Raw genomic sequence first — 19422 nt, forward strand, 5'->3', positions numbered from 1 at the left:
TCTGGCAATCGGATTAATTGAAGTTTGAGGGCACTTGTACATTTGGGCCCAAAATTGTACTCCAGGTGGTCGATAATGAATAGTTCTCAGCAGCGAATCAGTGCATTTTATTGCGGCTGAGCATTTGGCCGCAGCCAGACGGATATCTTGCAAAACAAAAGCAAAATGCGGCAGATGCTGGCAATCCGAAATAAAAACAGAGCATGCTGCAAGTGCTCCAGTGAGTCTGGCAGGAGAGAGAAACAAAGTTTTGCGTTTCAGGTCGAGGATGTTAACTCTGTTTCCCTCCCGGCAAATGCAACCGGACCTTCTCGATAGTTCCAGTATTTTCTGTATTTTTGAAAACTATCTGAGTGTCGTTGCTTCATGCAGTCGATGTTGGTGTGCATTTTTGTGGCAGTGGAAACATATGAGGAAAATAGTTCATTGGGGCTATAAATGGTCTTGGGATGATCAAAAGTTACATTGCAACAACTGCCTTCCCAACTACTAGCTTCATTTTGATTAAAAACAATTTAACAATGAATAAAATCCTGATTCCTGGAAATCTGAAAATGTAACAGAAAATGCTGGAAAGGGCCGGAAGGAGTAAGATTTTCAATCAACATTGCCTGAATCGACTTCAGACATGGGGAATACTCTTCACCCTCCTCTTCCGATGATATTGCTCGTTTTGAGGCCTCTGACTGTGTCTTGCAGTGGTCGCATACAGCCTACACGTTGAGGGAATGGGATGATTTTCTGTTCACAAATGTCTCTGCCTACTGCATTGGTGTCCTCATCGTGACATGGGTACAGTCAGCCACTCTGAATTTGTGGGGAGCCGGCTCTGGAGGCAAAGCCCTTGGCGTGAGCTGCAACACCAAATCTGTGGGCAAGTTGATGTGGTCCCTCAGTCGATCTGAGAGTGTATTAGTGATGGTGGTGTTACACCAATGGGAAGCTGATTGAGGGATATTGCAGGGGTGTATGGGAGGAGCCAGCTGCCTTCAAATCGAGGGTCCCGGTGGACTTGAGTGCAACAGGCAAGGCATGGGGATCGGTTGACCATGCAAAATGAAGAATCCTGCTTTGGATACCTTGAAGTAGGCTATGCAGTCTGGTGGAATTTAACAGAAAGTCTTATTTAACAACTCATAACTATGTGAAAAAATGAAATGAAAATCGCTTATTGTCACAAGTAGGCTTCAAATGAAATTACCGTGAAAAGCCCCTAGTCGCCACATTCCGGCACCTGTTCGGGGAGGCTGGTACGGGAATTGAACCGTACTCCTGGCCTGCCTTGGTCTGCTTTAAAAGCCAGCGATTTAGCCCAGTGAGCTAAACCAGCCCCTATGTATATATTTACAGAAGAGGGTACAGGCATGGAGCTGACCGCATTCTAGGTCTTAATTAGATCTTAACTAAGGAGCTGGTCATTGACTTCAGGAAGCGAAGTGTCGTCCACATACTCCGGTTTCCTCCCACAAGTCCCGAAAGACGTGCTGTTAGGTGAATTGGACATTCTAAATTCTCCCTCTGTGTACCTGAACAGGCGCTGGAATGTGGCGACAAGGGGCTTTTCACAGTGACTTCATTGCAAAGCGTACTTGCGACAATAAAGATTAGTCTATAAAGATTATTTTGTTCTGCCTGCATCAGTGGTGCCAAGGTAGAGTTGGTTGACAGCTTCAAATTCCTAGCTGTGCACACCACCAACAATCTTTTCTGGTCCACCCACATCGGTGCTACAATCAAGAAAGCCCAACAGCGCCGATACTTCTTAAGGAAATTCAGCATGTCCACATTGACTCTTACCAATTTTTACAGATGCACCATAGAAAGCAACCTATCTGGCTGCATCACCGCCTGGCAACTGCTCAGCCGAAGACCGTAAGAATCTACAGAAAGTCGTGAACACAGCCCAGTCCATCACGCGAACCCACCTCCCATCCATTGACTCTGTCTACACCTCCCACTGCGTGTGAAAGTGGACAGCATAATCAAAGACCCTTTCACCCAGGTTATTCTCTCTTGGAACCTCTTCCATTGGGCAGAAGATACAAAAGTCTGAGAATACACACTAACAGATTCAAAAACAGCTTCTTCCCACAGCTACCAGACTCCTGAATGACCCTCTTATGGACTGAACTGATCCCTCAATTGTGTAACACTACACTCCGTATTCTTCACCCGATGTCTATGTCTATTTATTTAGAATCATATGAATCCCTACAGTGCAGAAGGAGGCCATTCAGCCCATCAAGTTTGCACCGACCCTGTGAAAGAGCATCCCTCGGCCCAATCCCCCACCCTCTCCCTGTAACCCCAATTTAAGGGCAATTTAGCATAGCCAGTCCACCGAACCTGCACATTCTTGGACTGTGGGAGGAAACCGGAGCACCCGGAGTAAACCCAGGAAGAATGTGAAAACTCCAGACAGACACTTACCCGAGGTTGGAATCAAACCCGGGTCTCTGGCGCTGTGAGACAGCAGTGCTAACCACTGCCACCATGCCACCCACTATTTGTCCTATGTTTTCATGTATGAAACAATCTGCATGGACTGTATGCAGAACAATACTTTTCACTGTACCTCGGTACACGTGGCAATAAATCTAAGTCTAAAATCTAATCTAACTCAACTGGGTCCATCTGCGGACTGAACCTGGCTCTGGGACAGGTGACCTTTTACATCACTGTGTGGCGGTACTGTACTCAGTCCTACATTAAACCTGTAAGTACCAGACTTGTCTACCGAACCTTCCCCCAAGTATTTATCCCACAGTAATAGTAAACTTTACTTCCAGGTTTTACATTGCTATTAGTCTCGTGCATTAACCTCATTGTTGCAAACCTAATGCTATTCCAAAATGGTTGCTATTACAGTATTAATATTAACAGCATTCTCAGTGCCCGCTCAAGCCCTTAAAGTTAGAAGTTTAGGCAGTTTAGATGCTTCATAACCCTTCCACATCTCGTTGGCTATTCTGCCGGGAGAGTGATAGACTCTGGCGCTGTCTGTTCATGTTGTTGGCTTGGAGGTTGGACTGGTTTTTGGGTAAGGTTGCATCCATTTCTTCAATTTTACTAGCAAAAACTAGCAAATGCATTAGTGATAATTTACCAAGATTCACTGGACTCTGGGGTGGTCCCGGCGGATTGGAAATTAGCAAACGTGACACCACTGTTTAAAAAAGGAGGTAGGCAGAAAGCGGGTAATTATAGGCCAGTGAGCTTAACTTCGGTAGTAGGGAAAATGCTGGAATCTATCATCAAGGAAGAAATCGCATGGCATCTGGATGGAAATTGTCCAATTGGGCAGACGCAGCATGGGTTCATAAAGGGCAGGTCGTGCCTAACTAATTTAGTGGAATTCTTTGAGGTCATTACCAGTGCGGAAGATAACGGGGAGCCAATGGATGTGGTATATCTGGATTTCCAGAAAGCCTTTGACAAGGTGCCACACAAAAGGTTGCTGCATAAGATAAAGATGCATGGCATTAAGGGGAAAGTAGTTGCATGGATACAGGATTGGTTAATTAATAAAAACCTAAAGAGTGGTTGGCAATCAGTAGCTAGTGGTGTCCCTCAGGGAGCAGTGTTGGGTCCACAATTGACATAGATGATTTGGAGTTGGGGACCAAGGGCAATGTGTCCAGGTTTGCAGACGACACTAAGATCAGTGGTAAAGCAAAAAGTGCAGAGGATGCTGGAAGTCTGCAGAGGGATTTGGATATTCTAAGTGAATGGGCTAGGGTCTGGCAGATGGATTACAATGTTGACAAATGTGAGATTATCCATTTTGGTAGGAATAACAGCAAAAGGGATTATTATTTAAATGATAAAATATTAAAACATGCTGCTGTGCAGAGAGACCTGGGTGTGCTAGTGCATGAGTCTCAAAACGTTGGTTTACAGGTGCAACAGGTGATTAAGGCAAATGGAATTTTGTCCTTCATTGCTAGAGGGATGGAGTTTAATGCCAGGGAGGTTATGCTGCAATTGTATAAGGTGTTAGTGAGGCCACACCTGGAGTAGTGTGTTCAGTTTTGGTCTCCTTACCCGAGAAAGGACATACTGGAGGATGTGCAGAGGAGATTCACTAGGTTAATCCCAGAGCTGAAAGGGTTGGATTATGAGGAGAGGTTGAGCAGACTGGGACTGTACTCTTTGGAATTTAGAAGGATGATGGGGGATCTTATAAAAACATATAAAATAGGAATAGATAGGATAGATGCGGGCAGGTTGTTTCCACTGGCGGGTGAAAGCAGAACTCGGGTGCACAGCCTCAAAATAACGGGAAGTAGATTTAGGACTGAAATTAGGAGGAACTTCTTCACCCAAAGGGTTGTGAATCTATGGAATTATTTGCCCAGTGAAGCAGTAGAGGCTCCTTCATTAAATGTTTTTAAGATAAAGATAGATAGTTTTTTGAAGAATAAAGGGATTAAGGGTTATCGTGTTTGGGCCTGAAAGTGGAGCTGAGTCCACAAAAGATCAGCCATCATCTCATTGAATGGCGGAGCAGGCTCGAGGGGCCAGATGGCCTACTCCTGCTCCTAGTTCTTATGTTCTTATGTTCTAAATCTTTAGTGTCTGAGGACTCAGGACCGTTCTGTGTTGACCGACTAACGACTGTGGCAGTCTTGACATCTTCCGCCAGCTGGATAAGGGTCGAGGGCTATGCAGGCAACTCTTCGGAAGAGAGGAAACCCTTGGGCACGGGTGCACGGCCGGCAGGAATAGGGGGTGGGATTCTCCGATATCGGTGCGATGTCCACCGACCGGCGCCAAAAACGGTGCGAATCAGTCCAGCAACGCGCCGCCCCAAAGGTGCGGCAGTCTCCACACCTTGAGCGGCCAAGCCCTCACCTTGAGGGGCTAGGCCCAAGCCAGACTGATTTCCGCCCCGCCAGCTGGCGGGAAAGGCCTTTGCTGCCCCGCCAGCTGGCGCAGAAATGACATTGCCGGGCGGCGCATGCGCAGGAGCGTCAGTGGCTGCTCACAGCATCCCCGCGCATGCGCAGTGGAAGGGGTCTCTTCCACTTCCGCCATGGTGGAGACCATGGTGAAGGCGGAAGGAAGAGCGCCCCCACGGCACAGGCCCGCCTGCGGATTGGTGGGCCCCGATCGCGGGCCAGGCCACCATGGGGGCACCCCCCGGGGCCAGATCGACCCCGCCCCCCCAGGACCCCGGAGCCCGCCCGCGCTGCCGTGTCCCGCCGTCCCAAAGGTGGTTCAATTCACACCGGCTGGCGTGAGTTGACAGCGGCGGGACTTCGGCCCATCGCGGGCCGGGGAATCGCCGGGTGGGGGCCCGCCAACCGGCGCGGCGCGATTCCTGCCCCCGCCGAATATCCGGTGCCGGAGAATTCGGCAACCGGCGGGGGCGGGATTCACGCCAGCCCCCGGCGATTCTCCGACCCGGCGGGGGGTCGGAGAATCCCGCCCAGGGAATCCCAACGGCTGGCGAATTCCAGCCCAGAATTCCAAAATGAAAAGCTGCTTTCGTTAATCTCTCCCAAGGAGATTGACTGCGTGCCTTCAGTCTCAACCTCATGATGGCCTTTAGGCCAACTGTGTGGTGTTGCGGTTCTGACTAAAAACAGTTTACCAGTGTCCTTGTCTGTTGGAAGTATTGGGCAAGAACACTGGGCGTCATTCTCCGACCCCCCGCCGGGTCGGAGAATGGCCGTTGGCCACCGTGAATCCCGCCCCGCCGAAGTCTCCGGTACCGGAGATTGGGCAGGGGCGGGAATCGGGCCACGCCGGTTGGCGGGACCCCCTGCTCAATTCTCCGGCCCGGATGGGCCGAAGTCCCGCCCAGAAATTGCCTGTCCTGCCGGGGTAAATCAAACCTGGTATTTACCGGCGGGACCAGGCGGCGTGGGCGGGCTCCGGGGTCCTGGGGGGGGGGGGCGCGGGGTGATATGACCCCATGGGGTGCCCCCACGGTGGCCTGGCCCGCGATCGGGGCCCACCGATCTGCGGGCGGGCCTGTGCCGTGGGGGCACTCTTTCCCTTCCGCCTCCGCTACGGCCTCCACCATGGCGGAGGCGGAAGAGACTCTCCCCACTGTGCATGCGTGGGAAACTTTCAGCGGCCGCTGATGCTCCTGCGCATGCGCCGGGAAACTGTCAGCGGCCGCTGACGCTCCCGCGCATGCGCCGCATTTCCGCTCCAGCTGGCGGGGCAACAAACGCCATTTCCGCCAGCTGGCGGGGCGGAAATCCCTCCGGCGTCAGCCTAGCCCCTCAATGTTGGGGCTAGGCCGCCAAAGATGCAGAGCATTCCGCACCTTTGGGCCGGCGCGATGCCCGTCTGATTGGCGCCGTTTTTGGCGCCAGTCGGCGGTCATCGCGCCGTTGGGGGAGAATTTCTCCCACTGATCTTTCCAGTGAGGAATGCTTTGCACCGCGGTGATGGTAAGTTACACTGATTGGCGGTGCAGGGGCTTGGGTGGTCCCTACATTTTCGTGATCTGACATGGTGGACCAAGAGTTAGCCTCTGCCCAGTGAGATGCCCTCACGCCTCAGCCCGGTCCTGTGTTGTTCACGTAGCTCAGACAGTCTCACTAACTGGATAACCTTGTCGGGGAGAAGATCATCTTTGGCTTGTAGGAAGCCAGAGAGTAAATCATCTGCAACAACAATCGTGATTCTGTCTCAGATGAGCTCCGACTTTAAATCTCCACATTCCCGCCCTTCTGCCATCTTATAGAGATCATTAATTAAGGAATAAGTAGATTCCCTATGCATCTGGGTTCTCTTAAATTCAGCTCTCTCCGGTATTTTATTGGATCGTAAGTTGAAATAGACGTCAAAAAGATTTCAAAACATCATCAAATTTGGCTGATCAGTTTGTCATGCAATTATGTCATCTGCCATTGGCCCAATTGAGGAAAGAAGTGTACTAACTTGTTCTACCTCTGGTTTGTTTGGCCCTGTAGCAATATTGTATCTTAATATCTTCCTCTCCAAAGACGATAATTCTGTGACGGTTTCCGGCAGAACCCAATGGAGCTGCAAGAATGGGATTGCAACCCATTTTTGAAGATTTTAAAAAGAGATTCCAGGTATCCAGGATGGTGTCGTTAGTTACTGCCGAACAAAGGGGGCGGGATTCTCTGATCCTGAGGCTAAGTGTTGATGCCGTCGTAAAGGCCGATGGTATCAACATGGCCCCAGGAGCAGCGATTCTGACCGCTACAGGGGGCCAGCACGGCACTGGAGCGAACCACGCTGGTCGAGCTGCCGATCCCCGCCGTCAGATGGGCGCCGCGGGTCTGCGCATGTGCAGTGGGACCGGCGCAATGCGCGCATGCACAGTGGGACCGGCGCAATGCGCGCATGCACAGTGGGACCGGCGCAATGCGCGCATGCACAGTGGCTTCCTTCTCCACGCCGGCCCCAACGCAACATGGCGTAGGGCTACAGGGGCCGGCATGGAACAAAAGAGGCACCGGATGCATCCACGCTGAGGTACCGCCAGGTAAGAGCAGGTGTGAGCGACGCCGGCGGGACTCAGGATCTTCCCACGCTTGCTAGATTTTGGCGGGCTTTTCAAAATGGCAGTGGCGCCCTTCTGCCTGAAGCAGCAAGGGCTGCAATGGCGGTGTAGATCGACTAGCTGCTGACTTCATTGATTCAGCGATATCACATAATAAGTCAGGATTCTTAGAAAAGATCCGTGGATTTGGTGTTTCCGAACCTGGACAACCGCGAGGCACTCTGAGCCATCAAAAAGATTTATTTTTGCTTTTATTTTGCTGGACTAGAGAGCCATGTGTCGAGACTCGCAGTCTGGGATTGATGCGTGGTTTTCAAAGATTTTACCTCACACTTGTGGGCTGCAAGCGCTGCTGAAGCTGGGCTTCCAAGGAGGATGCAGTGGGATCTTCGCTTGAGTAAAACTTTTCGCTTTCTTGCCTGTTTCCAGGCTCTTCTGTCTCTGGCGCTTTTTACTTTCTGATGAATTTTCTGTAGCTTAGGTTAGGTTAAGTGCAGACTCTGTTTAACGTCTCCTTTTTCATAGTTTCTCAGCATTCTTGTGAGGATGGGGTTTTAATCCCATTGCTGCGACCTTGAAAAATTGTACTTCGGACACCATGAAGTAGGCTTTGTGGTCTGGAGTATGGTAACAGCAAATCTTTATTAACAACTCAAAACTATGTACATATTTACAGTAGAGGGTACAGGCATGGAGCTGTCTCCACTCTGGGTCTTAACCCAACTGTGCCCATGTCCCTGCCTCTGGTTCAGGTGTCTTCTTACATCATTATGTAGCCAGTGCCACACTCAGTCCCCCATTAACCCTTTAAGTACCAGGCCCTTCTACAACAGCACAGGATCTTCCTCCACCATGGCACAGGTTTTTAAAATTAATTTCGGGGATGTGGTTGTTGCTGGCAGGACCAGCATTTATTGCCCATCCCTAATTGCCCTTTAGAAGGTGAGCTGCGGGTGTGTGTGAGAGAAGAGCTCACGCTGGAGAGGGGGAGCCCCTTGCCGTTCGGCGGCATTTCGGTGTTTTCCGGGGGTTTCGCCGATCGCGATTTCTTCGGCTGTTGGGGCCTGAGGGACGGGCGCCGGGTCGGGCATGTTTGGAGCCAGTGGGGACGACTGTGACCAGAGGAGCAGGGGAATCGAGCCCGAAGCAAATGGCGGGGGAGGAGCGTGGCCTGAGGCGAGGCCTGAATCCAGCACCAATGTAGAGGGGGAGCAGCGCACACCAGGTGGCCCCCCGCTGAAAATGCATGTTTGGGATGTTTGAAGTCCAGTCCCAGGAGAAGAGATGTTTTGAACTTTGATTTTTGAAAAAGATTTTTTTTAAAAAAAATTTTTTTAATGTTTTTTTTAATTAAATTTTTCATTTTTAAAACATTTATTTTATTATTTTATTATTTATCTCGAGATTGATGAAAGAAGGAGAAAAATATTAAGTGGTTAAGGAATGCCAAAAATAGTTGTGAAGAAGGGAGGAAACGCGGGTTCACCGCCAAAGGAGAGGACCAGTAAAAGTGCTGACAAGATGGCGGATACCGGACCGCGTGGTGGGACCGCACTACTTACAGTGGAACGAATGACCGAGCTGACGGCTGTGGAGCTGGAGAAGCAGTTTACGAGGCACATGGAGGCGTTGAGGAAGGAGATGGCGGTCGCATAGAGATCATTGGTGGAGGAGGCAATCGCCCCGGTGAGGGTGGATGTGGCAAAGACATCGGCTGAGGTGAGAGAACAGAGTGAAAGGATGAAGGAAGTGGAGGAAGCCATGTCGCAGCAGAGCGACCAGTTCACCTCGATGGGAGACAAACTACAGAGGGTGGTGGAGGTCAACAGAGGACTCCGAGCAAAGCTCGAGGACTTGGAGAACCGCTCGAGCGGCAAAATCTGAGAATTGTGGGCTTACCTGAAAGGGCAGAGGGCTCAAGGCCAACTGAATACTTTGCTAAGAGGCTGGCGGAGTTGATGGGGGAGGACTGAACTGGACTGAGCTCATCGGTCGTTAAGGCCGAAACCCAAAGTAAAAGAGCAGCCAAGAGCAGTAATTACCTGCTTCCATAAATACCACATGAAGGAGATGGTGTTAAACTGGACGAAGCAGAAGTGGGAGGTGCAATGGGATGGTGCTAGAGTTCACATTTACCAGGACTTGACGGTGGAGTTGGCAAACAGACGAGCGGCGTTCAACCGAGTGAAGATGGCACTGTACAACAAGGGCCTGCGATTTGGTACGGTATACCCGGCAAAGCTGAGGGTGACGTACAACGTCAAAGATTTTTGTTTTGAAACGGTGGAGGCGGCTGAGGCGTTCATGAAGGCAGAAGGCTTGGGACAGAAGTGAAGAGTGGAGCTGGAAGAGAAATTGTGGACTGTGATTGGGGAGCTGGAAAATGTATAAATGTTATAACTTTCTTTTCGCTGACCTGTACTGTAACTTACTTGACTTCACATTGTTATAGAGTTTAAGTTTTTGTTTGGTTTGATTGGCATTTTTGCTCCTTTTTTTTTTGTTGCAATGGCTATATGTTATTTCATTGAATTGCATGGGTTAGATTGTTTTTCTTTTTCTTCTGGGACTTGGTGGGAGGGGTGTGGTGAACCACTGTATTATGGGATGTAATGTAGGACCTGCACGACAGGTTCGCCGGTAGCCCCTGCCAGCTGGCTCCGCCCACTAAGAACTGTATAAATATGCATGACCTCCAGTGCCCTGCCATTTTGCCAGCTGCAGCAGGAGGCCACGCATCTGACTGCAATAAAGCCACAGTTGTACCCAATCTGCGTCTTTGTGCAATTGATTGCGCATCAATTTATTGCAGTCAGATTTTTCCACAGAATGGATATCCGAATCAAACCCGATCGCCTGCAGCTGGCTCCGCACTCGCCCAACACCAGAGAAGACTTTACTCACTGGCTAGCATGTTTTGAGGCCTACATCAATGCTGCGGACCCCACGCCAACGGAGGCTCAGAAGATAAATATGCTGTACTCCAAACTGAGCTCCAGCGTGTTCCCGTTGATCCAAGACACCACGACTTACGCGAAAGCAATGGAACTCCTTAAAGAACACTATGCTCAGAAGGTGAACACGCTCTTCGCCAGGCATGTACTCGCCACCCGCTCGCAACTACCTGGTGAGTCCATCGAAGACTTCAGGCGCGCCCTAATTCCACTTGTCCTGGACTGTGACTGTCAGGCCGTTACGGCCACTGAACACGCGAACCTCCTCATGCGCGAGGCATTTGTGACGGGGATTGCGTCGGACCGCATCCGAGAACAATTACTGGAAGGGGCCACGCTCGAACTGGCGAAGACGAAAACCTTGGCGCTCTCCATGACGGTCGCATCCCGTAATGTACAATCTTACCCCTCCCGCCGTGCAGCCCACCCTTCTACCCCTTACTACCCTTCCTGGACCCCGTCGATGACCTCCTCAGCTGGGGCCTTCCTTCCCAATACGCCTGCGCTGCACGCCGATCCGTGCACCCTGGGGGTCCCTGCTGCTACTTCTGCGGTCAGCAGAAGCACCCCCGCCAACACTGCCCGGCCCGCACTGCCATTTGTAAATCCTGCAGTAAGAAGGGCCACTTCGCGGCTGTGTGCCAGGCCCGCGCAGTCGCTGCGATCGCGCCCGCTATCGCCCCCTCCCCCACGCCAAACGCACAATGGGAGCCGCCATCTTCCCCTCCCGGGGCCATGTGCGACCAATGGGCGCCACCATCTTGTCCCCCTTCGGCCACGTGCGCCCCATGGGCGCCGCCATCTTGAACCGACCCCGCAATGTGCGCACCAAGTGTGCCGCTATCTTGTCCCGACCCCGCAATGTGCGCACCATGGGCGCCGCCATCTTGTCCCCCACACGGTCTCCGGACATCCCGAGATCGGAACCGCACACGCTCGCCACCCAAAGCATCCGACGACTACCCGCAGCTCACTTCGATGACGCTGGACCAATCTCGGCTGCACAACCTGGCCACCACGTCGACGACGGTGAAAATCAAGGGCCACGCGACCTCGTGCCTGCTGGACTCCGGAAGCACCGAAAGCTTCGTACACCCAGAGACGGTAAGGCGCTGCTCCCTCGCGGTCCATCCTGCCAATCAAAGGATCTCCCTAGTCTCCGGATCCCACTCCGTCCCGATCCGAGGCTTCTGTACAGTCACCCTCACTGTCCAGGGCGTAGAATTTAGTAACTTCCGCCTCTATGTCCTTCCTAATCTCTGCGTTGCACTCCTGTTGGGCCTGGACTTCCAGTGCAATCTCCAGAGCTTCACCCTCAAATTCGGCGGGCCCTTACCATTTGCGGCCTCACGACCCTCAAGGTCGATCCTCCCTCCCTTTTTGCCAATCTAACTGCGGATTGCAAGCCCGTTGCCACCAGGAGCAGACGGTACAGCACCCAGGACAAGACCTTCATCAGGTCCGAAGTCCAGCAGCTGCTTAAGGAGGGTATTATCGAGGCCAGCAACCGCCCTTGGAGAGCCAAGTGGTAGTGGTTAAAACTGGGGAGAAACACAGGATGGTTGTGGACTACAGCCAGACTATCAGTCAGTACACACAGCTCGACGCGTACCCCCTCCCACGCATATCTGAGATGGTCAATCAGATTGCGCAGTACCGGGTCTTCTCAACGATTGACCTGAAATCCGCCTACCACCAGCTCCCCATCCAGAATTCGGTCCGTCCTTACACGGCCTTCGAGGCAGATGGTCGCCTCTACCACTTCGTTAGGGTACCGAATGGTCGACCAGTACAGTTTGCGGGCCACCTTTCCGTACTTAGAAAATGTCACCATCTGCGGCCATGACCAGCAGGACCAAGATGCCAACCTCGATAAATTCCTCCGCATTGCCACTCTTCTCAACCTGACTTATAACAAAGAGAAGTGTGCGTTCAGCACGACCCGGTTAGCCATTCTCGGCTATGTAGTCCAAAACGGACTTCTCGGGCCCTCCCCTGACAGCATGCCCCCCTCATGGAACTTCCCCTTCCCTGCCCACTCATTCAGTCCACCCAATTCCCCCTCGCGGCCAAGGCACAATACGCTTTCGCCTGCATCAGAGCAGACATCGCCAAGGCCGGGATGCGCGCTGTGGTCGAGTCACTGCCTTTTCAAGTAGAAATTGATGCTTCAGACGTCACCCTTGCCGCCACTCTAAACCAGGCAGGCAGACCCATGGCATTCTTTTCCCGCACCCTTCACGCCTCTGAAATTCGACACTCATCCGTCGAAAAGGAGGCCCAAGCTATCGTTGAAGCTGTGCGGCATTGGAGGCATTACCTGTCCAGTAAGAGATTCACTCTCCTCACTGACCAACGGTCAGTAGCCTTCATGTTCAATAACACACAGCGGGGCAAGATCAAAAATGATAAAATCTTGCGGTGGAGGATCGAGCTCTCCACCTATAATTACGAGATTTTGTATTGCCCCGGTAAACTCAATGAGCCCCCAGACGCCCTCTCCCGAGGTACATGTGCCAGCGCACAAATGGACCAACTCCGGGCCCTACACGACAGCCTTTGTCACCCGGGGGTCACTCGATTGTACCATCTGGTCATAGCTCGCAATCTGCCCTACTCCGTCGAGGAAGTAAGGACAGTCACCAGGGACTGCCAGGTCTGTGCGGAGTGCAAGCCGCACTTCTACCGGCCGGACCGTACGCGCCTGGTGAAGGCTTCCCGCCCCTTTGAACGCCTCAGCGTGGATTTCAAAGGGCCCCTGCCCTCCGTCGACCGTAATACGTACATTCTCAGTGTGGTCGATGAGTACTCCAGATTCCCCTTCGTCATCCCATGCCCGATATGACGTCTGCCACCGTCATCAAAGCCCTCAACACCATCTTCGCTCTGTTCGGTTTCCCCTCTTACATCCACAGTGACAGGGGATCCTCATTCTTGAGCGATGAGCTGCATCAGTTCCTGCTCAGCAGGGGTAAAGCCTCCAGCAGGACGACCACCTACAACCCCTGGGGAAACGGGCAAGTAGAACGGGAGAATGGAATGGTTTGGAGGGCTGTCCAGCTGGCCCTCCAGTCCAGGAACCTCCCAGCCTCTCGCTGGCAGGAGGTACTCCCTGACGCTCTACACTCCATCCGGTCACTATTGCGCACCGCCATTAATAACACATCCCATGAACGTGTTTTTACCTTCCCTTGGAAGTCCACATCCGGGGTGTCGCTCCCGACTTGGCTCGCAGCTCCAGGACCGGTCCTTCTCTGTAGGCACGTCCGACTCCACAAGGCGGACCCCTTGGTGGACAGGGTTCACCTGCTCCACGCCAACCCTCAATATGCCTACGTTGAGTTCCCTGACGGCCGCCAAGATACTGTCTCACTCAGGGACCTGGCACCGTCAGGCTCCACCCCAACACACTCCCCCACCATGCGCCCACCCCTCCTACCGCGCCGTCAATACTGACCCCACCAGACCACACACGCCCCCACTTCCCGCACAAGAGGACGAAGAGGACTTCAGCACACTCCCGGAGTTCCCCGATGACTGGCCAGCATCAGCATCGCCATCGGTACCACTGCCACCACCGTTACGCCGCTCCCAACGAAGCACCAAAGCACCGGATCAGCTGAACCTTTGACGGACTCCGGACCATCAACATGGACTTTTTCTTTTTTTTCTTCTTAACACTGTACATAATTGCACTGTTTGTATATAGTTTCACATCACCCACGCCGGACTCAATTTTAACAGGGGGTGAATGTGGTGAACCACTGTATTAGGGGATGTAAGGTAGGACCTGCACTACAGGTTCGCCGGTAGCCCCTGCCGGCTGGCTCCGCCCACTAAAAACTGTATAAATATGCATAACCTCCATTGCCCTGCCATTTCGCCAGCTGCAGCAGGAGGCCACGCATCTGACTGTAATAAAGCCACAGTTGTACCCAATCTGCGTCTTTGTGCAATTGATTGCGCATCAAGGGGACAGTATGCCTTTTTGGGGCAGAGGAGGACTACCCGCACTAGCTAACTAAAGTTGGCTAGTAAACGGAGGTGAGGAGAGAGGAGGGCTGCAGTCATTGGAGCCTGGTTAGCAGGTTTCGATGGGCCTATGAGGTGAGCAAGTGGGAGGGGGGGAGGATCGATACTGGGTGAGATGTTTTCAAGGGGAAGTGCAAGGGGATTCTGGGAGGGAGGAGGGGGTTCGATGTTAATAATGGAAAGGGGCGGGTCAGGCTTATGGGGCAGGGCCCAATGGTATGATGATGGTGGGTAAGAAGGGGGGGATGAGAGACCCCCAGTTAGTACAGTCACGTGGAACATGAGGGGGCTGGGAGGCCCAGTCAAGAGGTCAAGGGTGCTTGCGCATCTTAAAAGTTTGAAGGCCGATGTAGCAATGCTGCAGGAGGCTCACCTGAGGGTGAAGGACCAAGTGAGACTTAAAAAGGGCTGAGTTAGTCAGGTCTTTCATTCTGGATTTGTCTGAAGAGCTCGAGGGGTAGCGGTAATGGTCAGCAAAAGAGTGCGGTCACAGATGGAGAAGGTGGTGGCAGATCAGGGGGATAGGTATGTGATTGTGACAGAGGCGCTGGAGGGGAGGCTAGTGCGCTGGTCAGTGCACATGGTCCCAATTGCGACGATGTGGGATTCGCGAAGAAGGTGTGTGGGGCCATCCCCGACTTGGACACACAAACAGATAGTGGGGGAGACTGGAACTTGGTGCAGGAGCCAAGGTTGGACAGGTCACGGCCGGGCTCACTGGTTCCGTCAGGCGCTGGTTGGGCTAATGGTGGAAATGGGAGGGATGGACCCTTGGAGGTATCTGCACCCGAGGGAGCGGGAGTACTCGCTTTTCTCAGCAGTCCATAAGGTATACTCGCGGATTAACTTTTTCATGGTGTGGAAGGCGCTGCTGGCTGGGGTAAACAGGTCGGAGTACTCGGTAATTGCAATATCAGATCATGCTCCGCATTGGGTGGATATGGTACTGGAGAAGGGGGTGGTACAGAGACCAGGATGGAAGTCAGATGTGGGACTGTTGGGGGACCGAGGGTTCTGTGACAAAATTGAAAAAGTAATCGAGGAATATGTAGATTTTAACTGCACGGGTGAGGTGTCAAAGGCGGTTGTCTGAGAGGCTTTAAAGGCGGTGGTGAGGTGATCTTGTTCAAGGGTAGGCTGGACAAAGAGGAAAGGTTGGAATGTCAGAGGGTAATAGATGAGATGCTGGAGCTAGACAGGAGGTATGCAGAAGATAGGGACCCAGCGCAGTTGGAAAAAAGGAAGGAACCCAAGGCGAACTTTGACCGACTATCTACCAGGAAGGCGGCACGCTAATTGAGGTGAGCAAGGGGGCAGTTTACGAGCATGGAGAGAAGAGCATGGGGTGTATGTTGGCAGGTCAGCTCTGTAGGGAGGCTGCGGCAAGGGAAATTGTTCAGGTACGGGACAGGGCAGGGAAGTTGGTAGTAGCTCCAGATCAGCTTAACAAGGTCTCTAAGGAATTTATGAGAGGTTGTACAGGTCAGAGCCACCTGGGGGAGGCCGGGAGATGCAGGAGTTTTTAGATGGGCTGGAGTACCCAAGGTTAGGGGATGGGGACAGGGCTACATTAGAGGGGGCGATAGTGGAGCAGGAGATAAAAGATGCGATTGGGAGGATGCAGTCGGAGAAGGTGGCAGGGCCGGATGTGTTTCCGGTGGAATATTATAAAAAATTCAAAAATAACCTGGTATCGCTGATGGTGGGGATGTTTGAGGAGGCGATAGGGAAGGGGGTGTTACCACAAACTTTGGGGCAGGCATCGATTTCCCTATTATTTAAGAAAGATAAGGATCCGACGGAGTGTGGGTCATATAGGTCCATATCACTTTTAAACGTGGACGCAAAGATATTGGCGAAGATACTGGCAGGTAGTCTGGAGGAGTGCCTCCCGAAGGTGATAGATGAAGATTAGACGGGGGTTGTGAGAGGGAGGCAGCACTTTTCGAACATTAGGAGGGTATTGAACGTGGTTATGGTACCAGCGGAGGGGAAGGAAATAGGTGGTTGTGGCATTGGACGCTGAGAAAGTGTTTGACCGGGTAGAATGGGGGTACATAAGAACTAGGAGCAGGAGTAGGCCATCTGGCCCCTCGAGCCTGCTCCACCATTCAATGAGATCATGGCTGATCTTTTGTGGACTCAGCTCCACTTTCCGGCCCGAACACCATAACCCTTCATCTCTTTATTCTTCAAAAAACTATCTATCTTTATCTTAAAAACATTTAATGAAGGAGCCTCAACTGCTTCACTGGGCAAGGAATTCCATAGACTCACAACCCTTTGGGTGAAGAAGTTCCTCCTAAACTCAGTCCTAAATCTACTTCCCCTTATTTTGAGGCTATGCCCCCTAGTTCTGCTTTCACCCGCCAGTGGAAACAACCTGCCCGCATCTATCCTATCTATTCCCTTCATAATCTTATATGTTTCTATAAGATCCCCCCTCATCCTTCTAAATTCCAATGAGTACAGTTCCAGTCTACTCAACCTCTCCTCGTAATCCAACCCCTTCAGCTCTGGGATTAACCTAGTGAATCTCCTCTGCACACCCTCCAGTGCCAGTACGTCCTTTCTCAAGTAAGGAGACCAAAACTGAACACAATACTCCAGGTGTGGCCTCACTAACACCTTATACAATTGCAGCAGAACGTCCCTAGTCTTAAACTCCATCCCTCTAGCAATGAAGGACAAAATTCCATTTGCCGTCTTAATCACCTGTTGCACCTGAAAACCAACTTTCTGCGACTCATGCACTAGCACACCCAGGTCTCTCTGCACAGCAGCATGTTTTAATATTTTATCATTTAAATAATAATCCCTTTTGCTGTTATTCCTACCAAAATGGATAGCCTCACATTTGTCAACATTGTATTCCATCTGCCAGACCCTAGCCCATTCACTTAGCCTATCCAAATCCCTCTGCAGACTTCCAGTATCCTCTGCACTTTTGGCTTTACACTCATCTTAGTGTCGTCTGCAAACTTGGACACATTGCCCTTGGTCCCCAACTCCAAATCATCTATGTAAATTGTGAACAGTTCTGGGCCCAACACTGATCCCTGAGGGACACCACTAGCTACTGATTGCCAACCAGAGAAACACCCATTAATCCCCACTCTTTGCTTTCTATTAATTAACCAATCCTCTATCCATGCTACTACTTTCCCCTTAATGCCATGCATCTTTATCTTATGCAACAACCTTTTGTGTGGCACTTTGTCAAAGGCTTTCTGGAAATCCAGATATACCACATCCATTGGCTCCCCGTTATCTACCGCACTGTTAACGTCCTCAAAAAATTCCACTAAATTAGTTAGGCACGACATGCCCTTTATGAACCCATGCTGCGTCTGTCCAATGGGACAATTTCCATCCAGATGCCTCGCTATTTCTTCCTTGATGATAGATTCCAGCATCTTCCCTACTACCGAAGTTAAGCTCACTGGCCTATAATTACCCGCTTTCTGCCTACCTCCTTTTTTAAACAGTGGTGTCACGTTTGCTAATTTCCGATCCGCCGGGACCACCCCAGAGTCTAGTGAATTTTGGTAAATTATCACTAGTGCATTTGCAATTTCCCTAGCCATCTCTTTTAGTACTCTGGGATGCATTCCATCAGGGCCAGGAGACGTGTCTACCTTTAGGCCCATTAGCTTGCCCATCACTACCTCCTTGGTGATATCAATCCTCTCAAGGTCCTCACCTGTCATAGCCTCATTTCCATCAGTCACTGGCATGTTATTTGTGTCTTCCACTGTGAAGACCAACCCAAAAAACCTGTTCAGTTCCTCAGCCATTTCCTCATCTCCCATTATTAAATCTCCCTTCTCATCCTCTAAAGGACCAATATTTACCTTAGCCACTCTTTTTTGTTTTATGTATTTGTAGAAACTTTTACTATCTGTTTTTAAATTCTGAGCAAGTTTACTCTCATAATCTATCTTACTCTTCTTTATAGCTTTTTTAGTAGCTTTCTGTTGCCCCCTAAAGGTTTCCCAGTCCTCTAGTCTCCCATTGATCTTTGCTACTTTGTATGTTTTTTCCTTCAATTTGATACTCTCCCTTATTTCCTTAGATATCCACGGTCGATTTTCCCTCTTTTTACCATCCTTCCTTTTTGTTGGTATAAACCTTTGCTGGGCACTGTGAAAAATCACTTGGAAGGTTCTCCACTGTTCCTCAACTGTTTCACCATAAAGTATTTGCTCCCAGTCTACCTTAGCTAGTTCTTCTCTCATCCCATTGTAATCTCCTTTGTTTAAGCACAAAACACTAGTGCTTGATTTTACCTTCTCACCCTCCATCTGTATTTTAAATTCCACCATATTGCGATCGCTCCTTCCGCGAGGATCCCTAACTATGAGATCCTGAATCAATCCTGTCTCATTACACAGGACCAGATCTAGGACCGCTTGTTCCCTCGTCGGTTCCATCACATACTGTTCGAGGAAACTATCGCGGATACATTCTATAAACTCCTCCTCAAGGCTGCCTTGACCGACCTGGTTAAACCAATCAACATGTAGATTAAAATCCCCCATGATAACTGCTGTACCATTTCTACATGCATCTGTTATTTCTTTGTTTATTGCCTGCCCCACCATAATGTTACTATTTGGTGGCCTATAGATTACTCCTATCAGTGACTTTTTCGCCTTACTATTCCTGATTTCCACCCAAATGGATTCAACCTTATACTCCATAGCACCGATGTCATCCCTTACTGTTGCCCGGATGTCATCCTTAAATAACAGAGCTACACCACCTCCCTTACCATCCACTCTGTCCTTCCGAAAAGTTTGATACCCTCGGATATTTAACTCTCAGTCGTGACCATCCTTTAACCATGTTTCAGTAATGGCCACTAAATCATAGTCATTCAAGATGATTTGCGCCATCAACTCATTTACCTTATTCCGAATACTACGAGCATTCAGGTAAAGC

General features: G+C 50.8%; 1 long non-coding RNA gene across 2 annotated transcripts in view; it reads right to left on the reverse strand.

Moving 5' to 3' along the window:
- Positions 1–19422, reverse strand: part of LOC140385236 (uncharacterized) — an 82941-nt gene that overhangs the window by 24180 nt on the left and 39339 nt on the right. The gene's annotated exons all lie outside the window — the stretch shown is intronic.

This window comes from Scyliorhinus torazame, chromosome 11, assembly GCF_047496885.1.
Source record: "Scyliorhinus torazame isolate Kashiwa2021f chromosome 11, sScyTor2.1, whole genome shotgun sequence".
NCBI classification, from domain to species: domain Eukaryota; kingdom Metazoa; phylum Chordata; class Chondrichthyes; order Carcharhiniformes; family Scyliorhinidae; genus Scyliorhinus; species Scyliorhinus torazame.